General features: G+C 40.4%; 1 protein-coding gene across 5 annotated transcripts in view; it reads left to right on the forward strand.

Moving 5' to 3' along the window:
* The window catches only part of MACROD2 (mono-ADP ribosylhydrolase 2), an 848,220-nt gene that overhangs the window by 132,265 nt on the left and 697,746 nt on the right, over positions 1–18,209 (forward strand). The window lies entirely within an intron of this gene.

An 18,209-nucleotide genomic window follows, 5' to 3' on the forward strand; every position in this document is an offset into this window, starting at 1 on the left:
TTGTTTGTATAGATAACACTGCTTAAATATTAAATACATTTTAAAACTGAAATTAGGTTACTCCAGTGCTAGAACACTGAAGCCTGGAGGCTTCGAGCCTGTCCTCAGATGTGCTGCAATTTTGAGACCTGTTGCATGCAGTCTGTCAGTGTGTCCCTGGCTCAGGAACACGTGAGTAGTGCAGGAACTGAAGTAGCTAACTGATAAATTGTAATAAACTAATAGCTTTCAAGTAATTATGTGTGCCTATATTTATGCTAATTTTTTTGGTAATACTTTACTCACTATTCTGGGTGAAATTCTCATGTTCTTGAAGGGATTTGGTCTTAAAACCTTAAAGTCTGTCCATTTAAAGTCTGCTCACTGTAATAATTTAAAGAGGAAAGGCTGTCCTTTCTGTTGCTGCTCACAGCAAGTCAGGAAAAGTGTAGTTGCCCTGTATTTAATTGTGAAGTTCAGCAAAGTTTTTTGTACCTCAGAAATACTTGGCCTGGCTCTGATTTATAGAAGATGAAATTATCAGTCACACACACACAAAAAAACTCCAAATGCTGTATTTGCTCAAAAATCAAGTGTGCAATTTAAAAATTATGTTTGAGAACTGTTGTGAGCTTGACAATATTTCAGAATTAATGGAAAGCTCTTGTGCCTGTGGAAGCTTTGAAATGGGAAAGGAGATTTTATCTCTTCTCCTAGTCTGATGCTCATGTGCTCCTCTGTGTCAGATCTGCAAATGTTTTGGATCCAGTACTGTGTGTTGCTAGGTGGCACAGATGATAAAAGATGAATTTTCCCTGTTCCTCTAAATGATTTTGTTTGTGGTTGATCCATGTGTAATGATGACTCTTTTTTCTGGGGGTGGTGTGATGGTGGGGAGGAGGAGAGGTGCTAAATTCAGGTTTATAAACTGAATAATAAAAGATGTTCACACCTTCAAAAATGTAATCAAAATGGTAGTTTGGCCAAAAGTGTGGTAGTTTTGCAAGTTTTTCTAACATGTTTATTCAAGAGTAAAGGGAGCTTTTCCCTCTCTGAGTGAAAATTGTCAAAACCAGGATGATGTACAACTGGGGCTGCTTTTCTGTATGTGCCTATAGATGATGGTTTTGCAGTACAGGATGTTGTTTGCTGAAAGGACAAGCACAGCATACAAAGGGTTGAAATGGATTTCTGGACTCTTCCAGTCCAACCCTGTGTTCAGTTAGATCAGTTTGCCCAGGGTAGAGAGTAGCCCAGCTTCCAATGGCTCCCAGGATGGAGATTGTACAACCTTTCTGGGCCATCTTCTAGTACTTAACTGCCCAAGTGATGTCTCACTGGAATTTCCAGTTAATGGAAATCTAAGATGGCAGGTGCCAGGACATCGTGTGGAGGATAGGTAAACATGCACTGGGATGTTTCTTAGTAGTCCAGTTTATTCTGTGTGGTGTGTGACATTTCTTGCCAGAGTAATGAGGTAAATGCTTTGACATTCTGTGTTCTGCATCTGCTCTTTTGGCTTCTCTGTTGTGGAGGGAAAGATTGGTTGGACTCTGGCTAAGCTGACCACAAACATCATGTCCTGTTTATTCCTGAAGGCATGAGCATTGGGACTTAGGAATCCTGCATCAGGTCCTTAACACATGCCTGGAAAAATCTGTGTGTTTGAGTGATAGGATCCACTGATCATCAGTCCAAGGGATTTTTTTGCCTTCACTATCTGTGACAGCCCATCAATTGTCAGATCAAATTGTGTTCCTGCTGTAGATGCTATTTTTCCACACTCTCGTTTTTTAAGCCCAGACCATCCCTGTGCATGTGTTTATAGCAAGAGCTTGGTTTTTGCTAGCAATATGCACTGTGTGTTTTCATGAAACTGCATTTCCACAGTTCTCAAATCCCTTGAGCTTGCTGTGGAAGAAACCTCTATTCTCAATCTCATGCTTTAGGATGAAACGTGTTAGTAAGGTAAGATCCATCTTACTTCCTCTTGTATGTCTAACCTTTAAACACCTAAATGTGAGCTACACCTCTCTCAGGTTACAATGAATGGAGAGAAATAAATCACAGACAGAGATTCAGCTTGATTAAATTAGGAATTGAAGGTAAGTTAGAGTAATTGCTGTCTTAAGCCATTTATTTCTTTCCATTGTCCGTAGCAAACTCTGACAGTTAAATGTGAGCTGGTTGCATTAACCCGTGGAAACCTTACCTGAGGTGACTGAAATCCCACCTTCCTGTTATTGTACCACATTTCATATGTTCTGCTTGCTTAATTATGGATGCTGCTTTTAGCAGACAGCCGTTCTGTCTGTTTAATATCAGAAATTCAGTGCCCGATATGCTTTGGAAAGAGATTGTGGGGTGAGCGACGTGTTACAATTTAAATGTTTGAATGTATTTTGATGTGACAGCTATGTTGTCTAACTAGAAATGAGTATTTTATGAGTTCTGAGAAGGATGCAGCATTGCATAAAGGTAGGTGACAGCTTGTGCATGCTGCTCTGGAATTTCCAGACACAAAGACTATGCAAATGTTGACAAGATATAAAAATAAGTACTTGTGAAGTATTGTACTTGGTCTGGATAGTTATTGGACTGGTTTTAGCCAAGCTGTTTCCCCTGGCCAGCACTCAAGTGTCTGGGAATACACCAGATGACCTCCAAGAAGACATGGGGTTTTTTATTTGCTTGGTGCTTTGTGGTTTTGGAATTTTTTTTTTCCTCCTTTTAGGCAGCTAAACCATCTGAACTGTTGGCATGAGCTGTCAGAAAAATCCTTCTTTGAAACATGGAGACTGACTAGTATTTTCAAATTAGGAGTAAAGGCAGAAATAAAACTTAATGTAGAAGCCTGAATCTATAACAGGTTTGTTGGTGTGAGTTTTTTCATAATACTTTGTGGATTGATGGCATGGAAACTCTTTTGTCCTAGAAGTGAAAAATTAGATGACCACTTTTTACTGAGAGGTAAAAAGAAGATGCACCTGACACTTAAAATTTATGGGATAATTCCCTGCAAATGCTGGACTTGAACTGAATACTTGTACTTTGAGATTGGGGTGAAGTTGTGGCAACACTCAATTGTGCAGGAGGATAGAGCTTCTTACTTGTTGGGATCTGATGTTTATTTTAGAGCTCTTCAAGAGCATGATAGTATTTGGAAGATACTTTAACAGCAAGTGAGGCTGTCACATATACATGATAAAATGCATTTTATTATGTGCTTTTGCAATTCACCAAATGGATAACCCTGTGCTAAGTGTAGAATTTATAGGTAGAAAAGCATTGGAAGAATATAGCTCAATATTCAGAAATATGCTGTCTATAAGAGGCAATGAAAACGTGTCTCGGTGCTCAGAATGGCATTCATTCATTCTTCATCACCAGCTATTGTGAAAGGAATTTCTAGTAAAATACTTCAGCGTTTGATTTTTCCATATTGGACTGTAAGGCCCCCTGAAAGTTTTATGTAATTTTTTAATGTTTATTTTTATTTATTTTTTTGGTTTTCCATTCTGTCTTCAATAACTTAAAAGTTTTGTCTTTCTTTCCCTCATGCACGTTTTCTTTCACCAAGATGGGAGCACTGTGCTCTCAAAATGTTAACCTTTCCAACATCCCTGTGAGATATTCATGCGTGAATACTGTCTCAGTCTTGAGGGATGTTATTCCCCTGGAGCTCCAGGAGGATATTGTAAGAACTTGGACTAAAGCTCTGGCGTCCCTTGCTGTAAAGCTCGTGCTCAGAGAGGTGGATGATGCTGTTCTAGGCAGTGACAGGCTTTTTGGGGCGAGGCAGGAAGTGCTGGTCGCATGAGAAATGTTTTGACTAGAAACAACTCCAATCAAACAAATCTCTAGGGATATAACTGTCATGTTTCTGAACAAAGAATGATCAAACAAAAGCTTACAGTGAGGTCTTAATTCAGTCCATGACAAAGCATCCTCTGACTTCACTGAGGTCAGATTACATTTTGAGTATTGAAGACCTGTCTAAAAATTCCTACCTTTTTATAATTTTTAAAAGTAAATTGTAATAATAAATTTATTTCTATTGGCGTATCACTATAAATTAGAGATTAAAAAGGTGAATAACTTTTCCATTGTATGTTAATATTTTAACTGACTACAGAGATTTTTGTCTATGAAATAAATGAAAAGTATTTGAAAGATTAAACTCAGGATCTTCATAGTTACCATCTGTAAGTTTTCTATACTGTATTTAGTACTGAAAGAAAAGTCCTAAAATAATTTTAAGTAACATCAGAATTTTTCAGTGTTCTTGAAACATCTTCAATGATGTAAGAGAGTTACTTTTCTCTGTCTTTAAAAAAAAAAATAAAATAGAGAAACAAAAGGCTATGGTAGAAGGTTGGTCCACTGTTCTTGGGGGGAAATGTTGAACTTTGGGATGACCTCAGTTACTTTTCCTCTTCCATACAGTCATTAACATTGTTTGGGTATTTTTTCATACAATCATGGAATGGTTTGGGTTGGAAGGGACATTTAAAGCTCATCCCGTTCTAACCCTCTTCCCTGGGCAGGGACACCTTTCACTAGACCAGGTTGCTCAGAGCCCCATCCAGCCTGGCCTTGAACATTTCTAGAGATGTGGTATCTCTAAGTTCTCTGGGCCACCCATTCAGGGCCTCACCACTGTCACTGTCAATAGCCTGTCTGACCCTACCCTCTGTCACTTTGGAGCCATTTCCCCTTGTGCTATCATTGTGTGCCCTTGCAAAAGTCCCTCTCCAGCTCTGTCGTATCCTCCTTTGGGAATATTTGCCTATTTTCTGGAGTTCTTGGTTGTTTGTTTTAATTGTAACCAATGGAAGCTTTTTCCTTCTGTTGCTAAGAAGAAAATGTTTACAGTGTTTCCATTTATCTCTTCAGCTCTTGCCTGGGGGGTATGTATGTGTATATTCTTTTGCTGATATGAATTATATTTTGTGTCTGCAGATCATAGGTTTTTTTGAAAGTGAAACAAAATGATTAAACTGAAGTCAACTATATTATTTGAAGCTGCTGTATGTGTTTATCCTCGCAGTGCTTAATCCTTGACTTTGCCTCAGGCTACTAACCCTGGCTGGTTATTAATTCCTTAAAAATGCCCTGAGCCAACATTGCTGCTGTTATAACTTGTTCGGGGATGAAATGAAGTTGACGTTTTTCTTAGCTACAGCATCTTCTCGCTGTAATGTCACTGGATCAATTGGTTTCAGCAGTGCTGCTATTTCACCATGTGCCTTGAAGAATTTATTTCTTGTACAGCATCTGTTTAGACTTCTCAAGTTAACGTTTAGTCTACCAGGGATGTAACCTATTTTAATGCAGGGGTGTCAGAGCTTTTGGAAATACTCTCACTGTGCAGATCCTGAGTGGCCTATTACAAAGAAATACGTGGTTTTACTTTATGAAACAAAACAAAACCTTTCGTCATTGGGCCATTATGGTGTGGGAAGAGGACAACTGTGAAATTGGGGTGAAATAAAATATGGTTTGAAATGCTATAAACTTCTTTTTGTATACATTTTAGGGATTATTTCATAAACTGCTTAAGAAATATTGGCCTGGCATGCATGTGACTGAGATACTCCTTTTCTGAATGTGCAGCTGAGCTTCTTCGAGGCTGGAGTTTAGATTTTTCTGTTTTAATAGAAGCCTTCCAATAAAAATCGAAATGCTGTAAAATTACAGATTGGCTTCAGGAGCAGTGAAACACCTTGGCAAATTATCTCCTAGTGCTGAGGCCAATCCTTCCCTCATCATCTGGCAAGAGCCGAGTCAAAGCTGGTGTAGCACAGTCAATCTGTGCTGCCGGACGCCCGGCTTGGCTCTGGCTGACTCAGCAGCGATGGGGGGCACGTCTGGGAGGAAGGATGAGTCCAAAGGATGTGGTGGTGTTTGGAGCTTCTGCTCTTCTGCCCTGAAATGCAGTCGAGATGTCCTGGTGACTTCCACCGCCACGAGTGTGTGGCTGTGTGACAGCCCTGCCTGTGAAGGAGGAGGAGCAGTGTGCATCTGCCAAAACCCAACCTCACTGTGCTTTTGTACATCTACGCTTTATTTTCCATGTTAAACAGCTCTGTTTCTAAGGGTTCTCTGAGACACACTCTTTGTTTTTCTGAATGAGGTAAAACATCTTTGAAAAAAGTAGCATCACTTAAACACCTTCCAAAATCCCCACCCTACTCCCTTTTTCCCCCACTCTAAAGTTTTCATTATGAAGGAAGTTTTGTCTCTTAGGTTTCATTTCAGAAATGAGTGACTTCAAAGACTGCTGCAGAAATCACATCCCAAACTACTTCCGCTACCTTCCAGGAAACCTTCCCAGCTGATATCTTGGAAGAAAAATCATTTGATTGAGAGAGAGCAACAGGAGGTCATCCATTACCAACAGTAATATTTAGCAATCTTCTCCTCCCTTCTGAGGACAGAAGTCCAAAATACAGAACACTTTCAAGGTTCCTGCTGTGTCCAGCCTCCAGAACGTCTTCCAGCTCTTGCCATAGACCAGGCAGATAGCACTGTTTCTAATTCTTGTGTGAGGGACAATGAGGAATGTTATTTCAGTGCATCTTTGTATCAATTTATAAAGAAGACTTCAATATTTGAATAGTAAAATGACAACTTGTAGCCCAAAATATGACATTTAATATGTTTCATTGACCTGTTTGCATCACATCAGTGTAAAACTTCCTCCCTTCTCATAGTGCCAGAAATTATTCATTTAAATGGTAGAGTTAATCATTACAGTTAATTAAAGCAAAGCCTGTGTGAAGAATGCTGAAATTCTTTGAATATTAAGGCATAAAATTATTTAATGCAAGATTTCTGTCATGAATATAATATGAAATAATTTCATCCATGCTTAACAACTTTATTACCTATAAGGTGAGATTTCAAATATCTCCCATCAAGTATTTCAAGTATCTCACCATTTTCCCTGTGATGATACTTGTGGGAGACGAAGTTAACAGGATGATGAGCAGAGGCAAGTGGTGGCCCCATGGCCTGGGAGTTCCAAGTCAGCTAGTTTTGAGTCAGTGGTTATAAACTATACTTCTATGTTTGTTTTCAGTGTAATATTTATAATGTTTTTCCGTGATGATATAATAACTTACTGAAGTCAAAATATGAGATGTGCATAACACTAGTGGCATGTAAAGCACTTGAGAAATTAAATGGAGACTTCCAGCTGCCTTTTCTCCAGGGAAGGAAGTGTGTCTCCTTTGGGAGCTGCCTGAATTTTCCTTAGACCTGAGAAGTTACTGTGTTACATGGGAGGAGAAGAGAAGGGACAGGGCTGGATCTGTAATGCTTCCTGAAACTCCCTTTTGGAGCTGCTTCTGCCACTGCTGTTCTGCAGCAAACTTTCACTTTGGATGATGGTGATCCCAAAGCAAATGGCAATGGGAAAACCAGGATCAATGTTGTACAGTCTATAAAAGCAGTGGAGAAGCTTATTTAGAGAAGTGCTGGTTCTCAAGCATTAAAAGCTAGGAATTAAACGCTGGAAATTAAAGATGTTAAAGTAGGACAGATTTAGTTTCTGTGTTGAACTTGGTTCTTCTGGCTGCACAGAGATATCTGTGAAGATTTTGAACATTGAGCAGAATTGGGCTTGGCATCAAGACAGTCTGGAGGTTGAATCAAGTGAGGCTGATCTGGTTTCTGCAGTTCCCTGCTGCAAACTCAGCTTCATCTCCCCGAAATGTGCAGCACAGGCTGTGGTGTGTGGGGAATTAGCAAAGGGTTAAGAAGCACGAGTGGTTGATGAGGACAGCTAAGATTTTCAGAGCGCTTCTTGTGTTTTCAGAGCCACATTTGCAGTGCTGGGGCTGGCACAGGAGAAGGCAGGGAGCTCCTGGCAAGCCGACAGCTCATCCCAGCTTCACAACGTGACCAAATTCTGCCGGCGGCTGGGGCGGGGGCACGCAGTGCATTAAAAGATCTGCTAGTCAGGGGAAAAAAAAGCGAATCATTTCAGCCCCATCCCCCCTTTATCTTGCACAGTCCCTCTCCGTGCCCTTGAACAGCCCTGGAGGCACAGTCTGGTTGTTTCAAGAGGAGTTCTGATCTGGAAAACATCCCCTTTCTTACTCGACGGCACTGCCAAAGATTATTGAAAGCCGGTATCTGCTGACTCCAGTGACAATTTCTAATAAGTTTTCCATCACCAATTTCTATGGTGATGCATGAACAAAAAAGAATACAGCTTGACTTTCAGCTCCAGAGCTATTTTTACAAGGCTGGCTCTTAAAGACAAAAGAAAACATTTTCTTTCTAAACTGAGCATATTTGACACTGAAGGTCAGTCAGAGATAATACGACCCGAACACTGGTGTTTATGCACTCATTTGCTTATAGAGCAAATTAAACGATTTAATGACCTGATGACTTCCTCTTCTATCATCCCTAAATGAAATATAACCCTCTTCACCCCTTCGTGTGCCTCTCAGCCCATTTAAAGATCTTTTAAGGGTTTATTTTGTTCATGAAATCGGGACCTTCCATTACCCTTACCAGGTGCAGCAACTGGAATTCCTGAAATGAGATTCAGGGGCGTTGTGTGACTGCTCCTGCCATTATACAGATGGTAATTTCTTCCCATGCTAATTATTATCAAACAGCTAAGAGGAAGATTAAAAAGCACTGTGTTCCTCAAACCCTTTTTTTTTTTTTTTTTGTCCCCTATTATATTTTCTGAAAGAAAGGAAAAAATAATCCTGGAAACCAGATAGTCAGGGAAATACAGAGAATGAGTATCTGCTGAGAGCCTCACGTGAACCTGGCCCTCCTCTAAGGATAGGGACAGGGAGGGAATGAGGGGGAGAGAGAGAGGTGTGGATGTTTTTATCAGAAGGTGCTTTTCTCACGGTGTCCAAGATAAAGGGACTGACATTCCTGCAGTGCTCTAATGGGGGTGGAAGAGTAACTGGATCCTGAATTAGGTGGTTCACTAATGTGCCTATTTTTTCCAGTCCACGTAGTTCTGCCTAGCGCCTCAGGCTTCTGGAATGGTGTTTTTATGCCACTTAAGGTCTTAGATTTGTACTTTTCAAACCAAAGAAGATGCAAGGCTTGCAATTTCTTTATCCTCACCCTGTTTTTTTTGGGTTGTTTTTTTTTCCCCCCCTTAATACTAAAGTCAGTCCAACTGGTGGTTTTGATTTTGGGGATTTTTTTTTTTTTTATATATATATTTTTTTTAAAATCAGCCTAATTGTGACATTCTGTGATTAATTCTACTGGGATGGAAATGTAGCACATAGTGTATTGAGATCCTGATTTTTTTTTTAATTTTTTTTTTTTTTTGTCGAGTTTACAGTCTCTTTTCCAACGTGGGCTGTGGTTTCATTACAGTAAGTTCCTGCTTTGGATGCAGAGACTTACGTCAGATTCACCAGCTGCTGCTCTCTCAAAATAGGCAGCATGCCAGTACCAAGGATTAGCTGGGTTACTGTTTGTCCCACCAGTTGTTTTTAAAATCTTTAACTGTGCAGGAACATCCCTGTATGCCATCCCTGCAACTCAGTGCCTGATGCCTTCTGTTCCCACCCTCCTTTTAAATTTTCTTCCCCAGGTCATCTGTTTCGCTTGCATTTTTGGTATTCATTAACTTGATTTGGAAAACACTTTAGTCAGTGTATTTGTGTTTTCTTATGAGCTAGAGAGCTTCCATATAAATACCTTTCTTGTCTTAGGTGGAGGCTTTTTGGGAATGGGTTTCCTCTGTGGATCACAGTGGCTGCAGTATTAGGATACTGTCATTAAAATGCTTATCACAGAGGTGAATGACTCGATTTCTGATAACCTGGAGGGGAAAACAGCAGCAGTAAGCAATGCTCACCTAAACCACAGTTTACTCTACTTTTGGAACAATTTTGTCAATAAAATTACCTCCATACTACAAGAGCCATGGCTTGGAGACCACAGCTTTGTGCGAGTTCTTCTCAGTCCATCAACTTCACTAATAAAACTGAACTGAAATGCTAAACTGGTTCCTAAATTAAGCTCAGAGTTGAGCAGTACAGCTATATTCCAGTCGAGGCAGCCAGGGATTTGCCTTGCAGGGGTAGCCTGAAGTTCCAAGTGTGTGTATTTCCCTGGAGGAGCTGAGGCTGCGAGTAGGAGGAACCCAGGGCTGAGCATCAGTGTGCCAATGCTGGGAGCAGAGATACACCCGTTACTGTTGGTGCACAATTTCTGTACTCCCATGAGAGTGTCTTGGGACTTATCATGGGTTTCTTTCTCCTAAGATGCTTCTGTAGCCTTCAACTCTCCCTCTTGTCCAAGTTAGTCGTGACAGTTTCGGAGCAGGCATGTCCTTTAGGGCAAATAGCAGGAAAGTTAACGGAAGACCATGAACACTTTGATGTATTTGCTGCTGTGCTCCCTGGAAAGATGACAGGTTTTAGCCCAAGTTTAAAATAGAAATCTGAATTGTAGCTGCAGCCTAAGCCAGAACAGCCAGTCTGGAGATACAGGGTCTTTGTACTTGAACCAAAGTTAATGGTATTGGGCCAAAACAAACGTAGGAGCTTTGGGGAACCAGGAGTTAAGGGAAGAGAGACTGCAGGGCTGTTCCTCTGCTCCAGGGCAGCTGCTTCCTTCCAGGCTATGGGATTAAACTTCAGTAACCACACTAGGTCTATCAGAGTGTGTTTTAAGACCTACAGAAGATTTGTTCTCAAAAGGAGGAAGAGGATTTTGAGGCCTGTAAGATATGTGCTGTGAGCATAGAGAAGAGCTGTGTGGCGGGAGCAAGAGAGTAGCTTGTCTGGGGAAGAAGAGATGGCAGATTTAAGAGGATGTTTTCCCTCTTTGCCTCTAAAACCTTTCAGACAGAAGGTGTGTCTTCACTCTCAAACCCTGTTGTTTCCCCTCCCACACTCAGTTTTTCCAGGTGGGTACCTTGTGATGAGAAGTGTGTGGAGTGTGGCATTGCATCCCCTTCAGTGTCCATCTTTGTTGGCAGCCATACATGGAAGTGGGAAGCAGGAATATTTAGGCTGTTAGTGTGTGTCCTGAGTGAACAACTATTGAAAAGCTTTTGTTCAGAACTCCCCTGGATGCTGCAGCTTTCATCTGCTCTTCAAAGCATCTCATGAGAGTGACCCAACTGCTGCTGCACTGCTGGTTTGCCCAAGCTGTGTTGTTTCTCTTTAAAGAACTTGCCTTTTGCCTTGCCTCCCCACACTTGTTCCCGGCAAAGAACTCAGAAACATCATCAGGTCATATTTTAGGGGAGGACATTTTGTCAGCATTCATCCATCAGTTGTCTAACAGATGTATCCTATCCAGAGGACATCAGGCCTCTGTGAGTGCATCAGGCCCACTCAAACATACTTCTGCTGGATTTAGTATCACCTGAGGAAGCCAAAGTGAAGATAATGCGAGAGGAAAAAAATGCACCCTAATACTAGTTTAATTAATTTTTGTGAAGTTTTAAAAATGTCTATGAGAATTATACCTCTTCATTAATACACACATTTTAAGAAGGCCTCCTGTAACTACTTGAAACTGCATCTCCCAGGCCTGGGGAGCACAGTGATGCTCCTTGGGTGCAGTCTGGTTCAGGCCACCCTGCACAGGATTCAGTGCTGTCCCATCAGGGAAGACACTAGATGCCATCAATGGCTGGCTTCCAAATATTCTTTTAAAATCTCTACCTCTTTTAAAGCTCTACCAGTTTCAAGGTATCACCAGCATGTGCTGAGTGTAGGACTTCAAAATACTCCCTTCTCTTGCCTTTGCCTTTCTGTCCCATCAATTCTGTCTTTGTTTTCCCTCTCCACGTCTACAACTTGAGCTGAAAAACTTGCTTTCATTAAAAATTTTATAAAATCTTCTCCATCCCTGGAAATGTTCAAGGTCAGGCTGGATGGGGCCCTGAGTAACCTGCCAAGTGGAAGGTGTCCCTCCCCATGCCAGGAGGGCCAGAACAAGATGTTCTTTAGGGTAACTTCCAGCCCGAAACAGTCCACGATCCTGTGAAACGTGGTAGTTGCCAAGGTATTGAAGAATAATTAATTGAGGAATTCAATGGAAATATCTTGCAGGTATTTTCTAACTTAACAAATTCTATAATTGTGTATGTTTGATCTGAATTTTAAAAAAATGTTTTATTATTTTCACAAGTAAAAAAGTTAACTTTGGCGTGCCTTCACCAAACTCTCTTTGGTGGATGCTCTTGCAGTGCAAAAGCCAAAAGGTTGCAGTGCTGGTTTTTTGTTTTGTTTTGCTTTGTTTTTATGTTTTTAACTTCAGCAGTATCTCTGTTCTCATGGTAATGTGCATAGGTTGCCAGCACTCTGAGTGACAGGAGGAAAAGGTGATGTCTTTGATGCTTTGACAGCTTGGACCTACTTAGCAAGCATCCTACCTAGAAGATATTCTTTCTTTATCAAGTGCCATGTTTCATTTTGTAGATGACATATAACTGTGTTGGCCCATGTCTCTGTGGCTTTCCCTGGAGACAGAAAATATAAAATCGTTCAATTTTCTGGAAGCATTTCATTGTCCTGTGCACTGATACTAAAGACTGTATAAATCAGGCCTTTTTAATTGTTGGCGAAGTGACATTGCCATGCCGCTAAAGGATGTTCTTTGTTGAGGGGAGAAAAAGATGCTTTCTGGCTTTAATGGATTGCCTTAAAAATCAACTTAACTTAAGGAAGTTGAAAAGAAGACAGTCAAAAATGCTTTGCAGTCCAAGGAGTGAAATTTAACATTAATGGTAGCCTGAACTGTGGCAGCTTGGTTGTGTTAGTTTATGTTCAGGTGCCAGTTAACAGTGTGATTCCAGCAATACGGTTTCATTGACCCCCAAACCCTATTTTGATTTGATTTATCTGTTATCCATGGTTGATAAGCTATGCTCTCGATGATTTAGTGAACTGTCATAATAGTCCATCTTGTCTCTGTATCTTTTTATTCCTGTTTCCCCATGCCATTTTCTAAGGCCCTGTGAGCACACAGAGGATCAGCAACAGATTAAGTGGGTAACCAACTGTGGACTAGGACCTGATCCAGCAAACCATTAACACGGGCCTTTTTCGTTTACGTCACTTCTGTGCTCCTGAAGGTGAACATATGCTTTGGTGCTGTAGTGAATCAGCCTGCAAGAACATTCCTACGTTAACATCAGGGCTGTCTCAAAGAGGAAAAAGGTGTTTTTTCCTTAGCAGTGCTGACTAGAGCTTTTTGGAGACACTACCTGAAAATTATTTTAGGTTTTATTGCAGGAGAAAAAAATGTGGCCTATTTCACTGTAGATAAGAAAAACAGACTTAACATGAAATTTAGGAAGAGGTGCTTGTATCTGGCATGGACAAATAGCTGCTTTCTCCTTGGCTGAGGTTTTCCAAATTACTATGTCCAAAGTTTAGAGGTTAATGGGAGAGTTTCCTGCTGTTTGTGGTAGGAGCCATACTTCTTCTGCAAAGAGAAGGAAGGCTGTCTAAAATGGACTTACCTGGTCCTCATCTGAATGAAACATTTTGCTTTATATTAGCAATAAAGTTGTATGTGTGAGTTGGTATAGAAAGGGTTATTCAAAGCATAAAGATTAAAAATAAATTTCTTCTCAAATGTTTGTAAGAAACCAGACCACATATATCTGGGTGGCTGTAATGTTTCCACATTGTTACAGGTAGTTTGCAAATATACCAGAACAAGAGAATTACATCTTTAAAGTGAAATGTATTGGTATTAGTGTAATGTATCAGTGAAATGAATTTGACTATTATTTGAAGGTAGTGTAGAAATAGAAGAGTGGATGATCCATCACAAGGTTGGCTGTAATGGCTACAGTCTTGTTACCAGTTCAATACTGGGAAGCTCTTAGAACCCAAGAAAGTTACAGCTATTTAGGAAAACTTGATTTTTTTCCAGCATGTGAAATATTTGTATTGATAATTTAACTGCTTGAAAATAATCCAGTTCTTCTTTCAAAACTGAGACTCTTAAAGACCAGATTTCAAGAATAGAAATACCAGTTTTCACAAGGGCTCCTTTGCAACTTAGAAGAAAGAGAAGCATAAAATGGTATGAAGATACTAATCTGCATATAAAAACAATCTCAATATCAGGCTTGTATAGTTTATATAAAAATGATGGCTTCCTAGAAAAGTGGTACCTTTGTACTTTGATAAAAATAGCATTACTATAGTGAGTTAATCTTGCAAAGAAGATTTTTTGAAACAGCACTTGAGAAAACCGTGGAAAAAGAATCCAGGTGGAGAGACGGCATTAGATTTTGGATTTCTTTTTGCCATTCAAGTTGAAGATGGCAATTAATTCAGTTATCTTGATTTTTTTGCATTTAGTCACTCAGCATAAAGCATGAAGCTCCCAATTCAAGCCTGCATGCAGCGGGTGATTGCTTCGTACTATGCTGAATAAGGCTGTTTCTGAACTGCGACTGCATCTAATCAGCGCAGAGTGGGCTGACTTCACACCAGTTATTGAAAACACATTTTCATAAGTCTTCTTTCTTGATAAATATCCAGCCAGAATTCTCTTATATGTTGTAGTATGCATTGCTTTTGAGAAATGTTTAGCGATGCATGTATAATGCCAACCGTACAAATATGGGTTTGTAATATTTCTAAGCATATGTGTTATGAATTCTTGAAGTTATCTCAATCCTACAGTATATCTGTGCTGAGCAAACTGTGGCTGGGGGCCAAATCCATTTTACAGCTATCCAAAACAGTCTTGTGACCAATCAATCAAGTTTACACTTACAAAATGCCCATAGTATAAGCACCTAAGGCACTGTGCATAATCCATATGAAAATAAATATGATATACTATCTCTGAATGGCAAAGTCAGGTGGAATTAGACATGTTCCTCTGAGGTTGTAGTAGATAAAGGAAGCTGGCTCTGTAGGAGGAGATGATTAACACGTGGTACAAGTGCACACAACTTGTAAGGCCAGTCGCACTTTTGAGATGTGGATGCAAAATTGATTGAATGTCTGAAGGGAATGAAAGGGTACTGAATAAGAAGGTTTTATAAATGAGACACAGTCAGGCTGCTGAGACTTCTGCAGATTGCTATTTAGCCTTGTGGAGAAGGCTCCTCCCTCACAAACACAACTCCATGAGCTTCAATTATTTCTAAGATTTACCTGCTGTTCGTAAGAGTGGACAGCCCTGAGGCTTACTGGATTTTGCAGTAAGAGCATTGCAGACTGGTCAAGTGTACACTTGGCAGTATTTTGTTTTTTTAAAGAAAAGGAGGTGACCTCCATGTCATGAGTGAGAAACTTATTTTATAAAAAAGAGAGCAAAAGCCCTACAATACATAGTATCTCTGGATACTGCAGTTTATTTAAGAATGAAAAAGATGAGAGGCTTTATCATGATTGATGATCTGTGCCCTTCCCTGCAAGAATGGTATTGGCCATAGGAGGTGGGACTGAAAGTCAGATTAATGGATAGCTCCTGTTATCTGCCCCCATGCATGAGCCTGAGCTCCAGGATCTAATCAGCATCTTCCCTTCCTTCTTCCTGCTTCCCAGGCCTCCCATTTTCCCAGTCTAATAGTCCCACGTGCAGAAGTGCGTGTGATCTGCCTCCTAGTTTTTGGTTCTGTCTCGTGTCCATACCAGCTGCAGCTAGCAAGTAGCAGGTTTGTATTTGAGCATTCCAAAGTTCAGTTTTGCTGCCTCCAATTATCTGCCACCCATTAGCTGTTACAACTTAAGTGACTTTATTTTTTTTGCCAGCAACACCCCAGCACTCAGCTATTAGTAGGCTGCTGGTGCAGCTCCCAGCATCTCGCCACTGTGTGTGTCACAGCAGGAACAATCCAAAGAAAGCGGCGTTTTTTGAGAAGGGATGAAATGGTTTTGACAGTGTAGAATTTATTCTAATACATGAATCCAGTATTTAAAAGTGCAGGTAGACAAAATTGCTTCCTGTTCTGCTAACCCTTTGCTGGATAATTTACAGCCTTCTGGAACTTCATTTCTAGTCTTTTCAGCTTTCGTTGATAAAGATGCAAAAAAAGACAGACATGTACAAAAGGACTGTATATAGCGTATAATTCATTTCGTAGAGCTGGGACATCTAGCTGAATGTGCCATTGATTTACCCTGGCACTAATTCCTAGTGAGTAGCTCATTTTGAAAGTAGCTACAAGTTGGCATATTTGCAGGAGCATTGAATTCTGGCATGCAGTCACTGTTGTATTAAAAACATGATGTGCAGTGAGTCTGGAGAGCCTTTGAAAGTGAGATCTCAATAGAAGCTATGAGTTGTATTGTTACTCTCAGTGCATACAGCATAAAAACACCCCAAAACCCGCTATGTTACCAATAGTGTGCAGTTTAGGAGATGGATTTTTCTTCCAAAATGTGTCACTGATGTTGCGTTTGTTAAAAAATGGTTCTCAAAGCCACTTTAAAGTCCATATGTTATCTGTTATGATTGCCTTAATAACAATAGCATAATTATGTGTATTATATCCTTATAGGACTGAATGTGCAACAAACATTGCTTGTGAGCAGCAAGTTTTTATGAGATGACAGCTGTTTTAGAACCAAAATTATAGCTTATTTATTGTGTGTATGCATTCGAGCTGGGCAAAAAATAGCGAAAGAATGAAATCTGCTAAAGGACTATTTCTCACTAAGTGTTATTTTGCAATAAAAAAGCTGGTTGTATGCTAAATGAACAATAAGAATGGGTTGGTTGGAAATAACATATTTCTGTAAAATAAGATGTTTCAAAAGGATGCAGAATGTACCAACTATCAAGGGTTTTTTCCCTTTCCTTGGATGAGAAAGGGAGCCTCCTTCAGAATTGGATAACTTTGCTCAGTAGTGGAAAGTTGTAGTGGAAAAGATGAGGGATGAGTAATCATGTCCTTTGTAAAGCAAGGATGGGCATGGCCTGGGTGGGAACAGAGGTGAGAAACAGGAGGAGCTGTTGAAAGTTCATATTTTTTGTGGATCTTGTAATGGAAATTCTCCGTGCTCTGGTTTGGCAGGGCCAGTGCTGGCCTACAGACAGCGCACCTTGTACTGTTAGCCCAAGCATTACGTATGAGAGTGAGCTGAGTTGAAAGGATTGGTTGCAAGAAGGTTAACTCTAGACTAGGCTTCTCTTTTCCCCATTTTCCTTGTTTCTTCCAAAGGTCTGCCTGTCTGAAGGAGTGCCAAGTACAGCACCACTGAAAAATGTGAGGTTCCTCGAGCCTTTCACACTCTGCAATCGCTGTATCAGAAAAAATGTTCAGGGCTTGAAGATAAGTTGCAAAAACAAAAAATCCCTTGTGAAAATGAGTATTTTAATTGAAAGTTAGTTTTCTACTGGTATTTACTTGTCAGAGAAGTGTGTGTCAGTTACAGGTTTTAGGAACTTGTTGAAGGTTACACAAACTCCAGAGTTTTAGCTTGCACACTGTTATTTGCAGAGTCTGTCTCTTGCATTTAGGAAGTGCAAGGTGAGAACTTGTAAAGCTGTGCTGAGGAGGCTGTGGGGGAAGAGTTCAGGTGGGTGTCTTCATTCCTGCAGATGAGCTGGAGTGTGGATTCCAAGAGGGGAAGAAAAGGTTCATGCAGTACAAATGAACAGACGTTTCATAACAAGGCTTATAAAGCATTAAAATTCAGGCACGGCTTCTGTACAGACACAAACCAAGATTCTTGCATATACAGAAAGGAGCTCTCATTCTGTGTGAGCAATCTTGGCACAAAGGGAGTTCTCAAAGTATTATAAGCTTGTTTAAAAGTGGTTCCCCAGCATAAATGAATGTAAAATTTCTGGTGTGTGCTGTGAGTGAGTGTCCCATTGGTTGAGTCTCATGGAGATCTAAAACAAGGAGTAAGAGTGACAGCTCAGCTTTACCCTGCGGTGATACTGTGACAACACTGCTGGACAAATTCTGTAACACAGGAGAAAGGTTGATCAGAAATAAACTAGGCTACAAAGAGCAACTTCAGCGATTCAAAAAATCCTGAGTGCTGTGAGAGGAAAATAACAGCGGACAGAAATTGTGTATAATCCCTGCTAAGGTTGCGGATCTCATTCCTGCAGGCGACGTGTCTGTGGCTGAAGGGCTGTTGCCTAGAAGGTTGCTGGGTTATGTATTGTAAAGGAAACCAAGGTGGGGTGATGGAGAAAAGGAGAATTCAGGAAACAACAAGGCTTTGACTTGCTTGGAGGTGTCACTGCTGCGGGATCAGAGCTCAGGGGCTGGGCTCAGGCTG

This window comes from Pseudopodoces humilis, chromosome 3 (genome assembly GCF_049639895.1).
Source record: "Pseudopodoces humilis isolate 2021_Gansu_Grassland_sample_001 chromosome 3, ASM4963989v1, whole genome shotgun sequence".
Taxonomy (NCBI): domain Eukaryota; kingdom Metazoa; phylum Chordata; class Aves; order Passeriformes; family Paridae; genus Pseudopodoces; species Pseudopodoces humilis.